This window comes from Cyprinus carpio, unplaced genomic scaffold, assembly GCF_018340385.1.
Source record: "Cyprinus carpio isolate SPL01 unplaced genomic scaffold, ASM1834038v1 S000006486, whole genome shotgun sequence".
Lineage (NCBI taxonomy): Eukaryota > Metazoa > Chordata > Actinopteri > Cypriniformes > Cyprinidae > Cyprinus > Cyprinus carpio.
The window spans coordinates 74144-79385 of NW_024879161.1; the positions used below are offsets into that span (position 1 = coordinate 74144).

Below are 5242 nucleotides of genomic sequence, written 5' to 3' on the forward strand. Positions count from 1 at the left end.
TCTTTGGTGATTTCAAATATGAAATTGAATCACAAGCTTAGTGAACAGTTTTGACCTTAATAAAATTTTAGTTGTAAATATGAATGGGCTTCTGGTAAAAAGGTTAACCTTATATCGACTGGTTAGACACTTGATAACTTGTAAAGCCGTCTGCCATAACACATTATTTTAAAGTGCATGTGGAAAGGGGTGCATGTCATCCAGTCATAATACTTCAAAACTTTCCTCATCACTTGCTGCTCATAAAAATTCAGTTAGGCTTTGCAGTGGCACAGCGCTAATTTTGAGCAAGTCCTAACTATAGTGTTGAGGTGATTTTTATTCTTTATAGAAAAAGATGGAAAACCAGCATAGGAATGAAAAACTCAAGTCACTCTCAATAAAAGTATTATAAAATGCACTTGATATAGATTTTTATACCCCAGAAAGAGTTCAGTTTCATCAGGGCAAACATTCTTTGCTGAACCTCCACTGAAACAATTTTAGAGGCTCTTGGGGCATATGGCGTCCACAGCTATGGTGACCCAGTTTCTGCATTGACCCGGCTCAGAACTACCCTTGTGCAGTTCTTTTAGTGTGTTGGCATGATGGACTTGCAGGATGGCCATCACAATGCAGAGGCCGCCTGTCCAGCGGTCTTGTTAGCTTTAACAGCCAAAGCTGAACATTAGCTTACAGGCCTTGGATGGGAGGCGCCATGCGACGCATAGATGCATCGCAATAGTACGCTCTGCCTGGCATGCTCTACAGATTTGAGATGAATTAGTAGATTTTGCTGTTTCCCCATTCAGAGAGATAGGAGTTGCACTTTTATGCCTGAGAGGCGTTTCAAAGATGGTCGCTGAGTGACATTACTTGTCTAAAGGGACTTTGCTTGTAAACAACCGGGCTTGCCATCCGAATGTGAACAGTGCTGCTCGCATGATATTTAGTCCATAAAAGTCACTCAGAATACTCGAATTCAAGAGTATCAGCAAGCGGAGCAGAGGCACAGATTTTTCAACGCAATCTCTAATGACTCCTGTCAAGGGTTTACATTTCCAACTTTTTGCTCACTAATGAGAGCACACTCTGAGTAACCATGAAGCGAGAGAAAACACACATACTCTGACTTTCAAAAAACACCTGCTTCTCGCTCCAGATACAGAAGTGGAACAAAATGTATCAGAAAATTGAAGTGGAAATTGCAAACACTGCATTTATGCTACAGAGCAGCATTTAAAAGTTCTCTAATTTTTTCTATGAAATACATTTTTATATTCATATTCCTCATCTCTTCTACTTCTTTAATTTCAGTCACACCCAAAACATCAGGGACTCCAACAGTGGATATAAGAAGCTGTGCTTCTACAAGAACATTGCTGACTCTGACTGTACTTAAGGCAGCAGCTTCTGGCGTCTCTGCTCTATAACACAAGAGCAGCTTCACACCATGTTTGTTCTTGGTCTGTTCACCTGTATTGTGCTGAGAGCCTTCAGTGCTCAGGCAAAAGTGGTCGAAAGCTTTGATGACTGTAAAGGGTTCTTCTACAAAGACACTGAACCAGAAAGAATGGATCAGAATGCCAAGAAAATTTGCCAGAAGCTGGAATATGATCACTACTATTACGCTACTCTGTACTCAGTTCATCGCAGGATCCCTCTTTACAGCGCCTACATATTTGACCCTGAATGCTCAAGTACTGCTGGAAGGACAGAAAACTGGCACATCGAGCCACAGGTAAACATGTGCTTCAGTCACCGTCTAACAAAAGACTTTAATTAGCAATTTACATTCTGCATTCCTTAAGAAACAATGAAGAAAAAAGTGGTAAAAAAACAAAAACAACAACTATATATCAAACTAACCATCTCACATATTTCTTCTGTTGATTTCCCAAACTGAATCCCGAACTGATCATATGGTCCGTGAGAGGGACTCTGATGAAAACATTATAAAAAAATATCAAGCCATCAGCAGCGACTACAGCGACTCTGGATATGATCATGGACTCCTGACCCCAACAGCTTCCAATGTGACGAAGGTCGTATCGCAACGTTCACACCTGACCAACGCTGCACCTATAGACGAGTCTTTCGACCGTATCCACTGGAAGAACTGGGAGAGTGCACTGAGGAGTTTCTTAAGAAGCAAGCTTGACAGTCATGGTGGTTCTGCAAAAGTCTACATTGTTACAGGTACAGTACCTGATGACGATATACAAATACCACACAAGGGAACCTCTGAAGACCCAGAAAGAGTGACTGTGCCCTCTCACATCTGGACAGCCGTCTGTTATAAACACCACCTCAATGACACAAAGTCTTTTTCCTTCGGCTACATTGGCAAAAACCAGCCGGAAGGTGGCATACGCCTGATGAGAGTCTCAGACCTGAATGATAAGCTCAGCAGTCTCTATAGTGAGCTGTTAAAAACTCATCAGTCGATTAAGATTTTTGTTGGTGATTGTTTTGATGACAGTAAAAAATTAAATGAGGTTCAGGGTGAGTTTGACAAATTAATAAATCCAAACCAAGTAGACGAGATGGCCACAGATGTGCAGAACATGTCTCGCACGCAGAAAAGGGTCGTCAGAAGTTCCCAGCACTCACACCTCACAGTTGGAGGATCTTGGTGCAGGTATGATAACCCCTGTGGCAAACACGGTGAGGACTACTACTGGTGCTGGATCGGTTATGGTTTCTTTTTCGACAGCTGGGACTACTGTAGCCCTCCACTGTCCGGAACTAGAGCTAAAAATGGGGAGTACTGCCGCAGCAACTATGCCTGTTCCACATATGGTTCAGATTATAAATGGTGCTACACAGAAAGCGGCAATAATGATATGTGCTGTACTTCTGATGACTGCTTGTCAGCTGTGAATGACAAGACCTGCTGGTCTGGACACCCCTGTGGATACCATGGCTATGATTACCTGTGGTGCTATACTGATGATAAAGCCAACTGGGAATACTGTTGCAAAGACTGTGACTAAATGAATTTAATTTCAATTTCTTTTTCAAAGTAAAACACAACTACCATTGACCAATGTGCTGTACAAAATAAGTAACCATTAACAGAATTAAAACAAAGACAAGGTCACAAAAAAAGTTCGAAATAAAAGGCAAAGCAATTACAAATCATGAATAAAAAGCCAAATCAAATAAAAATGATTTTAAGATCGTGTAGGGGCGGTTCTGATTTCTGTAGGAAGACTATTCCAAAGTCTACAGCTACAGTGAATGCTCGATCACCCCTGGACTTGAGTCTGGTTCTAGGAACCACTAAGAGCCTTAAATTGTCAGTAGGTTTACAATTTTTATTACAATTAATACTAAAGCATTACTTTGCAAAGCTGATTGTGATTGTACTTGGAGCACTTACAAACCTAGAAACAAAAAAAAAAAAAATAATAATTCAAACAAAAAAATAAAGACTCTCTGTTGAAGGATCCAAGAATTCTTCATAGCAACCTGTGTGTGTTGCTACAAGAGAACAACCATATATTTGGGTTGTGTTTTACTTTCTTTCTTTTATATTCAGTCATTCATTTTATAATCATTTTATCATTTAATTACTCCATTTAATCATTTATAATAATCATTTCAGACATTTATATACAAATTTTATTAATTCATTCATTGATTAGTCATTTATATTGTATTATTTTATTTTGTTATTTTTCCTTTGTTGTCTATAATCTTATGATTGTGAGGTTTCAAAGAATATTTGTCTTAAAGAGTAAGAGATAAGAGAAAGTCTCATTTCAAGGTTTTTAACGTCACAGGAACATGTTGTGAAGCAGTAATTTTCCATTGCTATTGCTTGCGTTATAATAACACGTGATGGAATGTGCTGGTCTGAGCATTGAAACATGCGCAACTAAGATTATTCAATAAACTCTGCTTACACGTGTAATGTATTGTGTCTGTTTCATTAATACACCTAGCCAAAGGGATAGTCCACAATTGAGACTCACAGAAGTCATAAATCATATGACATTCAAGGAAGGGCAGTCAAATTTCAATGTTGTCCCTAAGTAACTTCACATTTGAAGTTGACTAAGATAATATTCCATGGCAGAAAATAACTAAGCTGTTTTTTTGTTTGTTTGTTTTTTAGTTTTTTACACAGTGAGTAGAAATCAGATTCCAACCAGATACACAAATAATCAGGTTTGGACTGACAGTATGAACAAGGCCAAAGGCATCCAGATATCGGAAAGGACTCGTGATGTCGGCGTGTCTTGGTTCTTTAGGCTAAGGAAAAAATTCAGATTTATCTCACAAATGACACTACAATTTTCATAAAGTTGCAAACTGATTTCACTTGCCATAACACCCGATGTACTCGCTACATCGTAAGAAAAATGGCATCTACGCTAATATTAGTCTCTTTCATTCTTATTCAGAGTGACCGTAGCCACCAGATCCAGATCAGCACCTAGAGACAACCTCTACAGCCCTGAATTGTGAATCGGCACAAGACCACAACAAACCAGACGAGTCCTCTGCTCAATCTGATTGTGTTGCAGCCTGGAATTAAAACATGCCATGCTGGTTTCATCTGGCCAGAGGAGAACTGAGTGACTGATCCTGGTTTCTCCCAAGGTTTTTTCTTAATTCTTGTCACTGATGGAGTTTGGGTGTATTTCAAATACAGTTAAGAGGGAAGACTTGTCAAGAAGCTTGTTTTATTAATATTTAATTTACATAACTTTTGTTTGTCTTTATTTTTGTTGTCTTCGAAGGAAGGCCACAGCGCTATAAAAAAAAGGATGAGATGCAGACTTTTGGGATCACTCCATGAACCAACGCAGGAGAGAACGTGGTGATTATTAGTCTTGTCACTGAACTGTGTCTTCTTCAGACAACTCTGGCTCCACATCCTCCTCAGCCACAGTACTGTGCAGAGGTTCCAGCTCACTCTGCAAGTGTGGAACTACAAATGAATTAATATACAGTATTAATATATTTGCACCAATACACAAGTATTGTTGTAGATTACACACAAGTTATAAATATACTCATGTTCACTGAAACAATATTTTGTTCTAACTGTCCATAAAATAAAATAAGAAAAACAGAATAGCAAGGTCAAATATGAGGTCAACGACAGTGACATACTAACGTCTAGGCTGCATGTATGGCAACAGAAATGGGCAAGGTTTATTTTTTTTGCTTCTTGTTTCTGACAAAAGCATCTCTCAACAGCTTCCATCTTCACTTGCATTCATTCACTGTAAAACAAAAACATGTGAGA

The 5242-nt window shown here is 39.0% G+C and overlaps 1 pseudogene; it reads left to right on the forward strand.

The window, feature by feature from the left end:
• The first annotated feature begins 1311 nt into the window (after positions 1-1311).
• Positions 1312-3004, forward strand: LOC122143703 (annotated as a pseudogene).
• Positions 3005-5242: the final 2238 nt, after the last annotated feature.